Source organism: Haemorhous mexicanus, chromosome 10 (assembly GCF_027477595.1).
Source record: "Haemorhous mexicanus isolate bHaeMex1 chromosome 10, bHaeMex1.pri, whole genome shotgun sequence".
NCBI classification, from domain to species: Eukaryota; Metazoa; Chordata; class Aves; order Passeriformes; family Fringillidae; genus Haemorhous; species Haemorhous mexicanus.
The window spans coordinates 16088248-16105967 of NC_082350.1; the positions used below are offsets into that span (position 1 = coordinate 16088248).

Genomic DNA, 17720 nt, shown 5'->3' on the forward strand with positions numbered 1-17720 from the left:
TGACCCCTCATTTCCCTTAACTGACAGAGTGCAATAGAAATTCTACTACCATTGTTCATCTGATGTTCACTAAAGGTTTCCTCGGGGACATCTGTCGGCCAAGGGTTTCAGTGGAGTGGGACCAGTATTTCCTTCAAATGATTCAAGGGATTTCTCATGCCTTCTCCTTTCTCCTATTAAATAACCAATTCAGAACAAAGAAATACATTCAATAACATAACTCAAAACTAAGAGCTCTCAACAATTTCAAGTTAGTAGCATTCTAAATTCTAGGGCAGCTATTTCACACAGAGCTGAAAGCAATTGGTATAAATCTAGATTATTTTATGAAGAGTCTGATGTCTCCATTTCAAACTGCAGGGTAACTGTAATACAAACAAAATCAGGCTGCTGATTCTGATTTAGAAGCTTGCAATGTTAGAAATTAAAGAATCCAGTCTCCTGACTCATTTCCACGCCTTTGGACTGCTATCAAACCTGGGTGGGTGCAGCATCTCATCCTCCTAGCATAATATTTACAATATTCTGCTATTCCTCTCTCAAGCACTGTTGAGGTTTCTTTTTCAATTCAGTTCAAAAATAGGAGCAGTACTTTTTCTCTCCTAATATCTGCTCATTTTTAAAGCAAATCCAGTTGAAATGACTTGTGATTACCTTTCAAGGGCCAGATTATTGTGCTATGCTATGGACAAATCCCTACATTGCTCAACATTTTAAATGATGCTGAAAAAGAAATCTTAGCAGAGGGAAAAGTCCAAATATTCTCCCAAGAAAATTGGGCTAGCATATTTAAAGTACAAAAGTTTCCATAGCCAAAACATTCACATCTGGATGCTTTTAACTTAGTCAGCTCAGCCAGACACCCACTTGTATCTGGATGTTGTGCAATTCCAGCATGAAACTCAAACTCATACCAAGAATCCAGAAGCAGGAGCTTAACACTCTGCCCTCACACCCCTTCTTTTAAATCTTTGGTCCTAGAGAACTTCTTCCAGCCCTAGGGTTTGGAATAACTTGTTTTCAGACCAAAGCTGTCTTCTCCAAACCAACTCCTGTATCCTGGCTGAGTTAGCTGGAGATAAATCAGCATAAAACTAAAATAGCACAATGGAAAGTCAGGCTTACTGTTAAATCATGCTTCTATTTTTACCTGGCAAAGCACTTAAGCATGTGGCTGAGATGCACAGAACTTAAGCATATGCTTAAAGTTAGTCCTCTGTTTACATGTAATTTTAACTCAGGGCTCATAAATCAACTGATGTTGTGAATCTGGCTGAAATATAGTGATTTTTAAAAGAAAACACACAGTGCTGATCTCTGAATATAAAAAGGGATCCATAGGGTCAGGAGGCAGAAACTCGTACATCAAGCAGGAAAAGCTGAGTTTTGGCAGCTGGGCCAAAAGCTCACACAAACCTACAGAAAGGAAAAGGAATATTTCCAAGTGAACTGTGAGACAACACAAAGCAGGAAATAAATTTTGGAGTCGAGCATGTTCAACTTTAGTAGAATAGGGATACAAGCATGGTGGTGCAGGTAAAGCCAATCCTTATCTGGCCCAATAGTTTACGTGCAGCTCTATCCAAAAACAGATACTTAACAGACACAAGACACAGGCTGTGCACAGAATGGTCACAGTCCTCCAGCTTCTGCCATTGGCAATTTAGGGACTTGAAGCCATCTCCAAGCCCACAGAGGCCCTTGTGCTTAGTAGTCCCTGGTGAATGGATCCTACAGAATTTTGAGTTATCCTCTCTTAAATTTATTTCATTTTGCAATTTCCAGTATCTGTCATCACTTCCACAATAAAATAATGAAAAAGTACTCCTTTTATTCAATGCCACTCTCCATCTAGTTTCTTTAGCAGCCTTAGTTCTTATGTTGCAGGGAGAAAGGAAAGGTCAGTTTCCATTCACCTCCTCCATATCACTCACAATTTTATGAGCCTCTGTCAAATGCTTCTCCAGTTTTCAAGGCTGAGAAGCATTGCTTTATTTAGACTTCTCCATTTAAAAAAAAGGCATGTTTCATATTTATAGCTACTCTTACTGCTCTTTTCTATGCTTTCTACTTCTAATACATCTTTTTTGAAATTGAGTGAACAGTCCTTCATGCAGCATCCAAGATGCAGGAACACTATGAGAAGATCCCCATCTCTGTCTCTCTCCTCTAGGTACTGCAGTGGCATTTTTTTTTTTTTATTTTGCTGTTAATTATTAAAAAAAAAACTCCAAAAATCATTTAAAGGACTTCTAGTACTTGTCTGACATTTCAGGAAAGTGAGCAGCTATGACTTTATTAATCATTTTCCTGAGTACAAAAACCACAGAAAACATAGCAACCTAGAGGCAAGAATGGTCAGGATTATTTTCTCCTGTGTTATGTATGTATTCTAACATTGATTTTTGTCTGCCACAGTATTGCCCAGTCTCTCAAGATTCTTGAGAAAAGGGACCATAAATGTTTAGTTATCGCTGTGACAATGATTTTTTTTTTTTTTTTTTTTTTTTTGCCTGAATGGCTTTCCTGCTCTCCCTACTAATTTTTTTTTCAGGTAGGGCTGTTGAAAGACATGGTTTCCCCTGCTTCAGAAACTCTGCAAGGACTGCCCTCCCCTCCTTGCCCCCAAAGGATCACTAAAAAGAACATGAACATTTTCTAGTGTGAAAATTGGCTAGTTACAGCTATCTTTTTCTTCATACCTTGCTGAGACTTTTTCAAAATCCATTCAAAACCCCAAGCACACTATATTAAGTGTCACATGCTTTTCCAGATGCTTATTGATTCCTTTGAAGCTCTCCAGGGTTTGCAAGGCATGCCTTTAATTTCCAAAGTTCATGTTAGCACACCCACAATATATCGTATTTAGGTATGCTGCCACTAAAGCTGTTGTAATTTCCTTTCAATTTTCCTGGTAGACAAGCCAGACTGGAGTCACCTGCAGGTTTTTTCTTCCCTGCTGGAACACTTTTTAGGATTGGTGTCCCATTAGTTACCTCTGCTGGGTAAGGTAACTGAGGCTGACCGAACCCAAGAGTTTGACACTACAGCAATTTGAACATTTGAGTGAATATCATTTGTCCCAGTGATTTGCTACTGTTAATTTCATTCATGCCTGTTTAAAAAGCTTTTTCTGTTAACAATTCAATTCAGGACCATCTCTTGGGCTCAACCTTTGGAGGACTTTCCTGTTAGCTGTGCAGGCAGTGCCTCTGCTCTCGGTGGGTTTGCTAAGCTGCACTGCTCCTTTCACACCTGGACCCCCAGACTGTCAGTTCCTGTCATATTTGAAGGAAATATTTTACCATTTACTATGGGTTTTATGAGTCACCCCTCCAATCATTTTAGTTTGTGTTGCAGTGGGTTTACATTTAACTTGTAAGAAATTACATTCCTCTCTGATTTCTTTGTTTAGGCATGATTTCCAATTTTTAGAGGACATCTTTGTGTATTGTCCCCTTCCTGCATTGTTTTACTGCAGTAAATTTTTGGGGGTTAGGTGAATTTTGGGAACTGGTATGTTTTCTCCACTATACAGGCATGGTACTTGCATTCTACATTAAGTACTCATTAGTGCTATTAAAATGAATTTTTTTAATATTAAAATGTTTTTGAAATAAAAACAGTCTTGGTCTTTGGGTTTTTTCTTATGTCATTATTCCTACTAAAGTAATGAAATTGACCATGAATGGTCACTATTACCAAGCCATTCTTTCAGTGCAACAGTTATAATTTAGTCAAAAATTATTTAGTCAAAAATTATTTAGTCAAAAATTACTTTTCTCTTTTATTGGTCTGTTTAGAAATGTAAATTAAATTTGCCCTTTATGTACAAAGTAGGATAAATATTCTCATCTATTTTCTTGCATACTCTCCATTGCCTCTGATCTTTTTTAAGTATTTCACACATATTTTCACCGCCACGGTCAGCTGTTTAAAAGGATAGCTTTATTATAATGCTTTTCTTGATTTGGTGTGGCAACATCCAATCCATAGAGAGTGGGTGGCAAATGATGATACAGATGATTGATTTATCTCATTGGATTCTGGTTTCCAACCAACTGTGAGTCACTTCTTCAATGGCAAAATCTAATCCTGTTATTTCCACATCATGAGTATCATGGTAGTGCAGTGTTGGTACTGATCTGCTTCATTCAGCATGATTTCTTTGAGGCCAGTACAGTGAAATTCACCCATCCTCACCTTATATGGATTTAGTATTTCTAGGAAAGCACAGACACTTTTGGTCTTGGTCTGCGTGTGCCTGGTTTAACCGGGCATTTGCTTAGACGGCTGGATTATCTGAACATTTTTGGTGACTATTCTGTCCTGCTATGAAGGCACAGAAGGAAATTTGCCATCAGGATGACTGTGTTCTTCACCAGGACCTCATCTTAAATAATTTGGAAGACAAACAGTGTTTGTCACCAACCTGGCTGGCCCCATTTCAGAAGACATCATCCATTCTTCAGAATCTCTCCTGTTTCTAAGATGTCTCTCCTCTTTCTTCCCACACCACTTCCTTAGACACACAATGGGTCTCTCATTGCCTGGAACATTTCTTAATGCTGTAACAGAGCTCCTGTTTTTACCATCCTCTCCTATAAAAATGTTTTGCTTTGCCTTCTTTCTGGACCTCTCCCTTGAATTTCTTGGTGCTCACACAACCAGGACCAGACACGATACACGAGGGTCACCAGCTCCTCTCCAGTACCCTCTCAAAGGACTGCTCAGACACCACAAGATACAAAGGCCCCAGAGCTCAGGCAAACCACTCTATGTGTGTTCCCTCCTGGCCTTGTATTGCCAGTTATCCATCCCACACTGCACCACAGCCTGCCTGCTCCTCCTCAGCAGGGCTGTGGCTCTTCCAGCGTGTGTCTGGCTTAAGTGGATCCACAAAGCTGCCTTCTGGCGAGAGAGAGGGGTCACATGGACAGTATCTTTCGCACACATGTTTACTCCTTCAGCCTGAAACATGATTTTACTGTTTGCCTCATTGTCTCCTAATTCAAGCACAAAGCAAGTCAAGCCAATTCTCTCAATCAAATCTCTTCTAAATGTTCATTGTACATTCAGCACCCAGAAAACAAAGCTGCTTTTACCACACACCTAAAACTAGCACAAAAACAGGTAAACATGAGTTTTCCAGAGAAAAACCTTGGTGCTTATACTTCCTATCACCACAGTCCTCACTTTCCTGTGCTCAGGGAATTTTTCTTCTATTTAGAAGCCAACCTTCTGGAGAACACAATTGTGGTTTGAGCAATATTTTTATTTTCTAAAGACTGACCCTGTGTTTAATTTGCAGAAAGCACGTGGTACAGGACAGATCAGGGAGTTTGGCACAGAGGCAGGAGGTACTTTCAACCCTTGGTCAATTAAACAAGAAATGTAAAACCTGGCAAGTATTGCATTTAATCCTCATTGCACCCCTTAGCCTCCTGCCAAGGATGAAAAGTACTTCTCTTCTTAAAAAGAATAAAAGATTTCAGAACACATCATCAACTCCTCCCTTCAGCCCTCAATACTGACAGTGTTATCTCCACACACAAAGCTTCCCTCCCTTCTTCCAGCTTGGCAACAAAACCCAAGCTCAATGAATATTTTATATGTGTGTGGTTAATGGAGCATTCTGGCTCCAGTCCATTAGGAACTTTACACAACGGTGTATTAACTGCTTCTCAATGTAACATTTTGAGTCTGTCCAAAGGGGATGTGTGTTTGCCGGTTGAGCCAACACACTATTATTGTCCTGTCAGCCTAGTTCCTGTCTTTGCTTGAAGAGCAGGGTCCCCCTGCCACAGCAATTTGCCACCATTGTGCTCCCAGCAGCAACCTGAGAAGATTAGCTTGGCTCCAAGCTCTATTTTCCCCTCTGTATTTTAAGGTCTGTGTCTCATGTAGGGTGGGGAATGCCTGCAGTCTTTCCCCTTCAAAGATATACACAGGGATAAGCAAGCACATCACAGGTTAGCATAAGGGTAAATATAAAGTTGTTTAGATCTTTAATTTAATGGAAACCAGACACCCATATTTTTCATCAGCTCTGAAATTGGTAGCCTTAAAATCCATCTGATTGAAAAAAATTGATAGCAGAATGACAACATTTGACAAAGTAGTTATTACCTTATCACTTAAAAAACCTCCTCTGTTCCTCTGGGCCACCACAGACAGAGCACCATCTCCATAAAAACCCAAACCAGCACAAAGACATCTCAACAGTCAGACAGGCACAAGTCACTCCCCTTAAAACAAGTGAGTGTAATTCTACCCTGCACATAGACAATATCCACGGTAAATGGTAAAAAGTAGCAGGTGCTGGATTTCTCAGATGAAGAGCCCTGTGAGAGTTAGGGGTCCAGGTCTGAATGTTCCCCTAAGCCTCCCAGAGAGTTTGTGGAGCACATGGGAGCTTCCAAGTGTGAATCATCCCAACCTAAGGCAGATGTCTAGAGTGGGTAAGGTGAATGGCATGGGCTGTTTATCACTCCTCACTGAGCAAAGAGGGAGTCTAGATGACAATCTTAAACTTTATGTCTAAGTTTTGGATAACTAAAATCAGGTGAGATGATTCTCAGCCCCAAGGTTTGCAGACTCATTACCAGGTGAGCCACAGACCCTGACAGACTCACGGCAGAAAACAAGATAAAGAAAAGTGCTGATGTGGAAGGACTGATCTCATTCCTTCCTGCCTGAAAGCAAAACGAGCTGATGTTTCAGAAGGCAAAGCTCATTCTTTGCTCTCACATCATTGCTGAAACACAGTGGAAGAAAGGGCACACCATTTCTGGACTTGCCAGGATGCTGCAGTGCCTTCTGTAACATCTGTACGAGGCACTGACCAGCCACGAGGGGCTTGGGAATGCAGGCCAGGAAGGAAGGCTCAGAGGAGCAAGGGATGGACAGCTGGCCATATAGATGAAGGGAAGGCTTTCAATAGGTAGGGATCACCTCTAGACAAAAGGTTCCTCCTCAGCCAGCAGTGCCTGCATACCCATGACTTACCCAAAATGGGCACTGGTGGAAGGGTCTGGAGCTGAAAGATGTGGGGAAGGGTCACCAAGACATAGTTAAGGGAAGCTCCATGCAAACTTTGAAGGACTTTCCCATTGCTAGGATTTGGAAGAAAAAGCAAGGGTTTCACTGAGCACACTGACAGGATCACCATGTCTCATGTCATTCTTGAGAAAGGACAGGCACGGCACAAATACAATCAGCAGCCATAAATCTCACTGACCAGAAGCTCAGCTGCTCTGAACACAGCTCTGAAGTCAGGTTGTTTCTCTCTCCCAGAGGTACAGGCAGTGAATCAGTCATCCTACCAGTAGATAATCCAGTTACCAGCCCTCCTCTTCTCTCTCCCAGATCCCTCAGCTCCCCCCACGCCCCTTAGCGCTATCATCAATGGAAAGTTTTAGAGAATTAGCTGAAAACAACCAAAGTGCCTAATTGACTGAAGAAGGGAAATGGCAACTTCCATCATCTCAAAAAGCTGCACCTTTCTCCTACTCATCTCAAAGCTGAATAAAGGAATTAAAAACACAGCCTGGGGCAGCCAGCAGAGATTTACAAGAAGCAGACATTAATTCTAACTCTAAAGGCTGGGCGTGTGCATGAGCCAGGAGGAGCAAACAGAGAAAGGGAGCAGAAACATACAGCCTTTGCATTTAAAGAGGAGGAAGGAGAAGGAAAAAAAGAAAAATGAAAAAAAAAAAATCAACAGCCTTTAAGCCCTTCCTAATAAAACAAAGATGATCCTGGCAACATGAAATGCTACCCTACTTTGTTTATTTATCGACACAAAGAAAGAAGCAAGTTGGCACCTCAGAGGGTATTAAATCCTGGTTTTTTGCTGACTGAATGACCTCAGCTGAAATATTTTCCATGACAAGAGCCCAGAAGACGCTGGCAGAGTGTCAGACAATAAGATTTTCAGAGTGTATTTACATTCTATCCATGGCCCCAGGCTGTTCCAAACCCATAGGCAGGTGCTGCCTTTATCTGTTCTTTGCTCACCTGGCTCCCTAGCAAAATGTTCTGAGACCTGTGGCTCAGCTGCCTTAACTGTTTGTTGCCTGGTGCTCAGAAAGCTTCAGAGACATCTGGAATCCTGGCAAACAGAGATGGAGACACTGTTTGCCCCTCAAAGCTGACCACTGAGTGGTGTGTATGGCACTCTTGCCAAAAAGCAGAGGGAAAATAGTGGTGATGCAATGGTAAAAGACAGCTAAAAAACAGATGAATTCATCTGAGAAAAGTGATTTTTTTAAAAAAGGAAGGGAGAAGGTGGTTCTTTCAAGAATGCATTGCATTTTCTATGACTTGGGATCTTTAAACTAAGTCTGGGTAGCTCTCTAGGGATCAGAGGCAGGGATCAGAATTTTACAATTTCTTGCCTTGAAGTCTGTGCAGGACAGTATTCTTCTGTCAAGCAGAGTACAGCCAGCAACACACATCTGTAGAGCACTGGACAAAAGGGAGAGAGACAGGCTAAGCCACAAAGACCCACAGTGTTCTGCCTTTCAACTCCATGGCACAAACTCCCCACATTGCAGGCTTCCAGCTGCATTGTCCCCTAGACCAGCTCCTGACCTGGTCTTCAGCAAAACAATCTGTTCCATCCCTGCAGTGGAAATAGCCTCCTCTTTGCTCAGTTTAATTTGGCTTCTCATGCACAGCTCCTCTCTTGAGTAATAAGCCTCCAGGAGATGCAGAGAGAGGCGACGCCCTTCATACCGCCCAACCAGGAAGAATGATAATTGCACTTCTAACAGCACCTTCTACAAGGCAGCCACCAAAGCAGAGGAAACATGAATTAAAGCAGGATAAAAAGGAGGGGCTTTACCCTTTACCTAATAAGGTATTATTCATGCTTTTGGAAAGCTTCCTTGCAAAGAGATGAAAACAGACATAATGGGTATTCATAAGCGGCTGCCTCTGGAAAAGGAAAGGCCTGCCTGCCATCTCATGCCACTGTCATGCTGGACTCACCTTCCACATTCCCAGCCTTCAGCTCCTTCTCCCTCTCCTACCTCCTTGCCATATGTCCTTGTTTAACCTGTTCTGTACCCAAGGCAGCTCCCCCTTGCCCTCATGCATGGCTCAGGTCTCACACACGTCTTCACACCAGTTCCTGCAGGCTCATCACCCTCACCCAACCAAGGAAATTTCTTTTTCCCTTTCTCCGATTCCTGTCCTCCCTGCAAAGTTATTCAGCTCCAATTCACTCCAGGCCTACTGTGTGTAAATCATTTCCCCTTTCACACCTTTCCTCCAGCCCACCAGGTCACTCACGCCACCCCACACCTGAAAGGATCCAGGCATCTGTGCTTGTAACTCTGTTTCTGTATTTGTCTGGCCTCACTTTTCACCCAGGAAACAAAACTGTGACCTTACCCTCCAAGATATTTATCACAATAAACTTCCACTCATGAGCCCAAAACAATTGTGAGTTTTAAACATCTTATAAAGTAAATTACCCACTGCTCACTTGCATAACTTGTCACTGTCCTTTTCAATCCTGTCCAGCTGGTCACCACAGTGTGTGAACACCTTGCAGCCTTGGCCATTTCTGAAGCTGTTCTATGCAAGCTGGGCAGGACTTGCAATGGTGGGAAGTGCAGCTCCAGGCACAAAACCTGCCGAACAAAAAATGAACCCTGATCATACATTGTAAGGATTTTGGGTGCATGGCAAATGGATTCCTAGAGGAATTTTCAAAGGATCCTAATAAAGTTAGACATATCACTCCCATCAAAGTCACAGCAATTTGGGTGTCCAATGAGCTAAGGCCCTTTGAAAGCTCTGTAGGCATCTTCAGGCACTAAAATGCCTTTGGAAACTGCATGCAAGGCACAGAAACTGCAGCTGGGTGTTAAATGTTGAGCCAGGTCTGTGGGCAGCCCTTTGCTGCCAGTCCTGGGGTAAGATCATACATACACATGCACTAAGACCACCACACAAGTAGATGTACAGAGAACTTTTCAAAGCTGTCCCTTTCGTGGCTCTACATTCCCAACCATCATTAAGAGCCATCATTTGTTAAAAAACAAACCACAATAATCAAACAAATGAACAAAAATCCTCCAACATCCAATCAACCTGCAGAGCTCCTGGGATGAAATAAATAAGCTATGAAGAGCTCCTCTCAGCTGGAACAGCAAGTATAAAAATGGAGGAAAACAGAAGACTAACCAGGTACTGCACATCGTACCTGCCACCTTCCATTCTCATCAGGAGCTCTGAGTAATGCCTGCACTCAGTGCTGCTGCCACTGTCCAGCCCAAGGACATCTTTTAAACAATGTCTCACTGATAATCCTGTAAGGATTTTCAGCTCTGTCCTGCACAGCATTTTAATTACTCACACTGTTTCCTGAGCTCAATCATTTACAGAGGGTATTTTCATCCCACTAATTGTAGGTTTCCCAGAGGACTCAGCACAGTATTTCATGTCCTCAGTACTATTAAATGCAGTAGGAAAGTATCCAGACTTCCAGAAGTCAAATTTTTTCATGCATACATATGTTTCAGGAGAGAAAGATGGAAAATCAGGTAAAGGAAAACTTCTAGGCATTAAAAAAAAAAGAAGTTTCAGCTGACAACTTTCAAGGAAAAAATCCAATGGACAATATTTCAAATAATGTTACAATAGATTCATTGAAGTCAGCAGCAGGTCTGGAACCTGAAATCTCTAATGCTAATAGCATGCAGGTATCCCCCTGTGCTGGGAAAAGCAATTTCACTAGTTACTAGGTAAAGGTTATATCTGTATTTGTCACCCTGAACAGGCAAACCGTGAGAGTCAGAGACCCACAGCTTCCAAATGCAGCAGCTAGAGACATGTATTTTTAAGGAAGGAAAGTATGGAGGTTTCCAAGCATATCTGCAGAGCAAATCTGAAAGGTAATAATTGTATGCTCCTGCATTCCCTGGAGTGATGGTAGCGTCAGCCCTTACCTCCATGCCAAGGAAATTTAGACACAGCCCAAGGAGGAAACTGCAATTCTAGTGGAAAAAGGGCTGAGATCTGCCAAGTGCCTGGAGCTCACCACACTGGGAGGGGTATGGAGATACAGCAGGTGGGGGATCTATAGCCCAAAGGAGAATCCCTTTTCCAGCCCCTTCCTATTGGGTACAAAGTGCTCTAAAGAGAAGATAACCTTCAGCCTTGTGTTCCATGATCCTGTAATGGTGGAAAAGGCTCACAAGTGACGCCCCAGAGATGAAGGCACTTGTACATGAGCTGGGTAGTGGCAACCCTCGGTGAAGATGCTCTTAGTTATGTGAAAGTCAGGTTTGGCACTATGGCTCATAACAGGAGCTTTGAGCTGATCAGCAATAAATTATTGGACTGCTGTATCTTAACTGTGACCTTGAGTCTTCATCAAGAGAAGTCTCCACAATGGTGATCTCTGGACTGTTGTGGTATGCAGATCCTGAGAGGCAAGTCTGATTTACTCTGGCTCTTAGCAAACGAGAATCTGTGTGACAAAACACATTATCACAGTTGGTATTAACCAGTAAGTATCCTACTAGCTATCTCTGCAAAAATACCTAGGTGAAATAGTCCCAACAAGCCAGAAGACCCCTACCTGTATAAGAAGTGTCCATGCTGATGAGAACTGGCTGCCCATGACATGAGAACATGCATCAGTTCTTCCAGTGCTGAAGAAGACACATCCTCCAGCAGCTCCTTTTGTTGCTCCTTATAAGTGTTTTTTGATGACAATTAAAGGTGATGGATCTTAGCATTAGGTGGGAATGAAACTCAATGGCATTCCACCAACCAGAAACAAAATTAAGAACAAGGCAATGCATTGGGAATTTTTTTTGACTTCAGGTGTGTTTCCACTCAAAAAGGCGACATGGATTGCAAGGACAGGACCACCTAAACCAATTACCTCAATACTGACCCGTGGGTCCTGTCCTGACAGCAACTGTATCCTGTGAGAATTCACTTTCACTACCCACAATCCTGCACCTTGGAACTCTCACCTGGCACATCTGACTGGGGTGGACCTCAGAATATTCCAAAGATGGAGCTTTTACATCCCCCGCAGGGGTACAAAGCACAGTGCAAATGGTGTGACTCAGCTACTCTCTGGAACATGTAATCAGGATATTAAACTAGATTGTCGTTTTATAGGTTACCTTATTTTTAATTGGAAAAAAAAAATGAAGAAAACGCAGAAGCCAACCAACCTACATATTTGGCCTCTGGATGAATTTTTTTGTTTTACGTGACAGCTTTTTCCTCTATTTTAAAATTTGCATAAATACTGTCAAGACAGGACATGCATGGTAAAGAATATGCAAAATCTTGAGCTAAGCCCAGCTGCCTCTCCCACTGTGCCGTGCCAGGACAGAGCAGTGGGGCTAATACTGGGAGCACCCCTCCTTCTGCATGTCACTAGGTCAGGGACATGGTCCTGCTGGCACACAGCCCTCTAGAGAGTCTTTTCTTGACAGACCTTACACAGAGAGCCTAGTTTGGGTTCACTCTGCCCTTTTCCTGGTGGTGAAAGGGGATTTGCTTATTTTCCTGTGGAAATTGAGCATGAAATGCTTCAATGTGACCTCCCCTGCCAAGAGGGGAGAGCAGGCAGGGAAAGCACGGCAGGGAAAGCCAAGGATGCTGGAAGGAACATGAGGTTGTGTTTACCCACACAAGGGCACCCCTGCATGATTTCATGCAGAATTAATTCAGCTCGTGCAAACTCCCGTGCAGACACTTACTTGTGGTTCAGGGAGACTTATCTCTGCTAACAGGATTAGGAAAGGTTTAAGCTAAACCAAAAGAGAAGAATGCACACAAGCACATTCACAGCTTAGAAAACAAACAAATACTGAGCAAATCTGCCTTTAGACATGGCCAAAGCAACCAGAGCTCCCTTCCCAGCAGCCCTCGGCACACAGAGCATGTTATCTAATGCCATCCTCTTCTCTGCTTTTCCTGCTGCACCCCTACCTTACCACCCACTCAGAACAGAAAATTGCAGCACTTTACACCTACATGGTGCTAAATAACTTACCTCACTTTAGAATTTAGCCACACTGGAATATTAAGAGGTGTGCAAAACAGCTAAGTTCTTTTTTGTCCCTCTGAGAGGGCAGTGGGCAGCAGAGTGTGCCTGTGCTGTGAGAGCCTGGCACTGTGCTGCAGTGGGAAGAGACAAAGGCAAAACAGAGGCACCAGCTGCTACATTCAGCACAAGGAGGCCATTGCTCAGGTATCACCAAGTATCAACAGGTATCTGCCCAAATCCCTACTGGCGGGAAAACACTTCAATTTAAACAGTGCCTTTACAGTGAGGACACTTGCATAGGTTTATTGAGAGGGCAATTGCTGCCTGCCCCAGAAGTACTGCTGCCATCTCTCCCGAGCTCTGCAGCAGTTCAGCTGGAGGTATCATGCAACCCAGCAGGGAAAGCAAAGTTTACTGCATCCTCCTGGAAGGGCATGGGTGGATCTCCATCTGCAGGGTGTGGTTCCTTTGAGATGGAATTTGGTTGGGACTTTGGGGTTAGGGCAGGAGTCCCGTGATGTTCATTCTGGAAAGGTGAGGATATTGGGTTTACATTTTTTCCAAAAGGTTAGGAGTTGTGGTGAGCCTAATCATTCTGGCATGTCAGCCTGAGCTACCTAGGGGGAAGAGCACCACCTTCTGAATTACCAAGTCAAATTGACTGTAGCAATCAACTTCTTCTTCTAAGTCCCCATCCAAAAACAAACAGGCCCAACCCTGCTTAACTTATGAGATCATAGCCCAAGGCAGTGTAGCTCCCTGAGACATCACTGCCTCACCCATCATCTACAAACATCAGTTGTGCAGGGATGGTATGGGTCTCTCCCTGGTTTTACATACACAGAGATCTCTGACCAATGACATAAGCCCACTAGAAATTGCCTGCAGCACCTCTGAGGTGGTAGGCAACCAGCAGAGCCATGGAATTAAGGACAGAGCAGTAGAATCATCAGGAATGTGTCCTGTATGGATCTCTAACCTCTCCTGGCTGGCTCGAATTGGAAACCTCTTGCCCAAAATGGTGTTTGCCATTCAAAGCTGCCTTTTGTGAACCTTGCCACACCAATGCTTTGCTGCTGCTCAGTTCTGCTCTGGCTAACATATTCATGTCCTCATCATCACCTTAGAACCTATTTGCATTGTTAAACTGCTAGGAGAAATTGGTTTCCCCATGATACTTCCAAATCAAAGCTGCTGGAGCTGGAGATCTTTCTTCTGTTAAGGCATGTTACTATCCCTTAATGGGTTTCTCAAATGCATAGTCCATACCTTTCACTCCAAAAATCATATTCATGCCTGGCCCATCACTGAAGCAAAAAGTTCTTGTTGACATTTTCTTGAATCTGGCCTTTTCATAGCATTGGTTCTTTGCCATCAGTGCAGGAACCTCCACCACTGCTAACAGAACTAATTTTATTGATCCACACCTTACATGTGACAAAACAGAGGTGTGACAAGCTGCCGAGGGTTGCGACAGGTCAGGTTGGGACTCTACCTGTACATGATGCCAGAAGGTCTAAGCTGATGTCAGATGGTCTGAACTCTGGACCCAAGACAGCTCTTTAACTACTTGCTACCAACTTTTTTTTCCCTCCCATGAGATGCTTTCGTGAAACAGAAAGAATAGGAGAAAAATAACCATTAATCTCCTAAACAGAGCAAAAGTGTTGTAGCTGGTATACCTGATAAGTAATTCATAAGTCACATCATCTTGGGTGTTCTGCTTGACAGCCTTAAACCTGGAAATTAGCTCCATAAAGAAAATCACATTATTAATTGACAATATGTATGCCACTTCAGCAGGCAAAAAAAAAAAAAAAATCTAAGATGAGCTAACATTATACAGAAGAGCAGATCAAAAGTCAAAATCATCTTGATAACTTGTGAAAATTGGGGGTGGGGAGGTTTAATTTAGTAAAAATCAGTGAAAGATGCCATGCTTGTAAAGGCATCATTCCTGCCTGCTCAGCACAGGTAAGCTCTCAACTGGTGGACTCTCTGTAGCATCACTCACCCTTCAAAAAAGATGTGGACAGATTACAGAGCCCAGAGAAAAGAAACCTGAGAAACACCATTTCCAGGTGGGGTGTTTAGGCAAGGAGAGAGCTGGTTAAAGGGAGCAAGAGGAATTCTTCAGCTGTGTGAAAGGCTTCCAATCAGCCCTCCTTCAGTGGCTGCATGAAAAATTCACATTTGATCCCTGGACCCATTTCTGTAATAATTTCATCCTTTATGGTTAAGAAAAGTTTGAAATATAATTTAAGGGTAATCTGAAGGTTTAAAAAAAAAAAAAACAAAAAACTGAAAAAAGTTTGTCTTATGTCATGATTTGGCTCGTACTGAATGGGAAGATCCAGAATTTTTGATCACCATTTGGCAATGCTTACTTGCTTCCCTAAAGGGTTTTTAAATGGCACCAACATTTTATCAACCATGTTACCTCCTTCCATTGTCTGTATTTTCATTGACATGGCTTTCTTGAGCCTTGAGCAGCTTTCCAAAGCACCCAGGTTGCAGAGGGGCATGGAACCCCTCTCCCTATTTTATTGCAACTCAGCATCAAATTCCTCCTTATCACCCTGCAGCACTTTCTAAAACTCAATCTGATTTTCTCTGCAGTGACCTATGCAGGTCTCGCAGTGCTTTTCACCTCCCAGATTGCACTCTCTGTGCCCCAAGCATCAGCATCCAGAGTAAATTTTCCCTCCAGCTGGGAGCTTGGCTTTCTCTCTGAGCAGTCTCATTTTCCTACCTTCATGCACACTTGCATTTCCTTAATCAAGAGCATGAACTTCCATTAAACAGGAGAGTTTAAATGACAAGTGTTAAAGTAATTTTTTTAACCTTTTCTCATTCTGTAGGTGCCCTATTTCCCTGAAGACCAGGCACTGCCTCCAGCCTACTCACAAAACTGTGCCCTTACTGACACCAGCATCTCATTTTTATCCTGATTTTCAGCTCCTTGTAGACAAAAGAAAAAAATAGCAACTTGTGTGGATCACATCTAAAACCACGTGCATAAGTTCAAAGATAGTTAGCCTTTTAGTTGCTTAATGCTGTGCAAAGCACACATTTAACAGCTAAAACTGATTTTAATCTTTGCTTAATTCTTTTGCCAGAGAGTCCCATTCACAGTGAGGCAGCTGTCTAAATATCTCAGCCCCTTGGGGTGAGGAGACAGGGGAGCCTCTTGCAATGCTCGTGGGTGACCTCAGCTGGCTTCTTCTGCTGAGAGCTGCTTCCAACTCATTTGGGGCAGAGGATGCCAGTGGGGCTAGGCCCCCAAGGAAATGGTTTATCTGTAAAGGGCAAAACTGCTCTCTTTCCTTGGTTTGGGTAGCCTGTAATAAAGTTGTAACAGAAATTTGGGTAGTGAGAGTGGCCAGTTTAATGCAAAGTGATGGCCAAATTGATAATGAAGTACACCGATTTACAACCCATTGCCTTCACAGTGGCCAGACATGAAACCAGTCACTGCATCCTTCACCCTCTATGGCAGTAAAAAGAGTCTCCCCTTGAGTCAAAAAGTCTCTGAACAGCCAGAGGACAATGGCAAAACAAGCACATGACTATGCCCAAAATTCTGGAGTTTGATATTCTTTCTTTCATCTTTCCTTGTCTAAGCTTTGCCATGCTAGAAGTGCCTGCTTGTAATTACACTCCCTAAAAATTAGTAAAGAGAAAGCTTTTTAAAATCATCTCAAATTGCCTTCTGTGGAATGTGATTAAACATCAGCATTTTCTACATCCAGGAGTGCACACACAAACACACAAAGGGATGACACCAGGACCCAACAACAAAAAATTAACAAATCTTGCCTCTGCAGCAGGCAGTACCCTGCCCCAAGGTTCATTTACCCCAGCATCTTAATATTCTCCAATATTTAAGGAGGCAAGGCATTACTGTGTAATCAGAGGACACTCCTCCATATGGGATATATAAGGCACTAAGATGGGGAGGAACCAAACCAAAGAATATGCCTGTGTCTGTGGTGTGATGAGAAAAATGGGCTTTGCTCCTGCTCAAAAAAGCTAGTGCATGCCTCAGCTCCAGACCAAGGCTAATTATCATTTAAGGATTAAAATATTCATTATGTTTTGGGTTTTTTATTTTTGCTTGACCAATTTCTCTTACTGGGCCTTGGGTTCTAAAATATAGGAAGTGGCATAAAAATTGCATTATTTTCAATAAGTTCCTGACACCTAATCAGGCAAGGGTTTCCATTACAATTGCTGGCTAGCTCTTTTCTCCCCCAGAGCCCAGGAAACCATGGTCTTGTGTAAAGAAAGGAGATGAGAACCATGAAACAGAGCTGGGAAAAGACAGAAATTGCAAGAGATGTTTGGAAAGCAAACAGTCACAGCACAAGATTTTTCTTCCAGGCCTGTGTTCAGACAGCCTAAATTGTCAGTCAGTCCTTCTGCCAAATATTTCCTAATGGGTGTCTCTCCATGGCTCCCTGCTCAACACCACACTCAGAGACTTGCAAAAAATTCAAAAGCCATACTAACAGCAGGGAGTTTTATTTACCTCTCTGTGCAGTTAGCTGATAGACTGCACAGCACTTTGAAATGAGAAAGCTCTAGACAGAGGAGTATTAGAGTTAGTAATGAAAATTAACACGAAGAAAAGGCTTTTTAAATTTTTGATAGGGTTCCCTATAAACACAGTATCTCCAGGTCTAAAAGA

The 17720-nt window shown here is 42.7% G+C and overlaps 1 long non-coding RNA gene across 3 annotated transcripts in view; it reads right to left on the bottom strand.

Annotated features, from left to right (window-relative positions):
• The window catches only part of LOC132331749 (uncharacterized), a 55408-nt gene that overhangs the window by 27163 nt on the left and 10525 nt on the right, over positions 1-17720 (bottom strand). For 2 of the 3 annotated variants that reach the window (XR_009487673.1, XR_009487672.1), the window contains exon 3: positions 9494-9641. This is a non-coding gene — a long non-coding RNA (uncharacterized LOC132331749). Of the gene's footprint in view, positions 1-9493; positions 9642-11164; positions 11486-11596; positions 13785-17720 lie in introns of those variants that run through there. The other variant, XR_009487671.1, reaches the window with a different exon arrangement.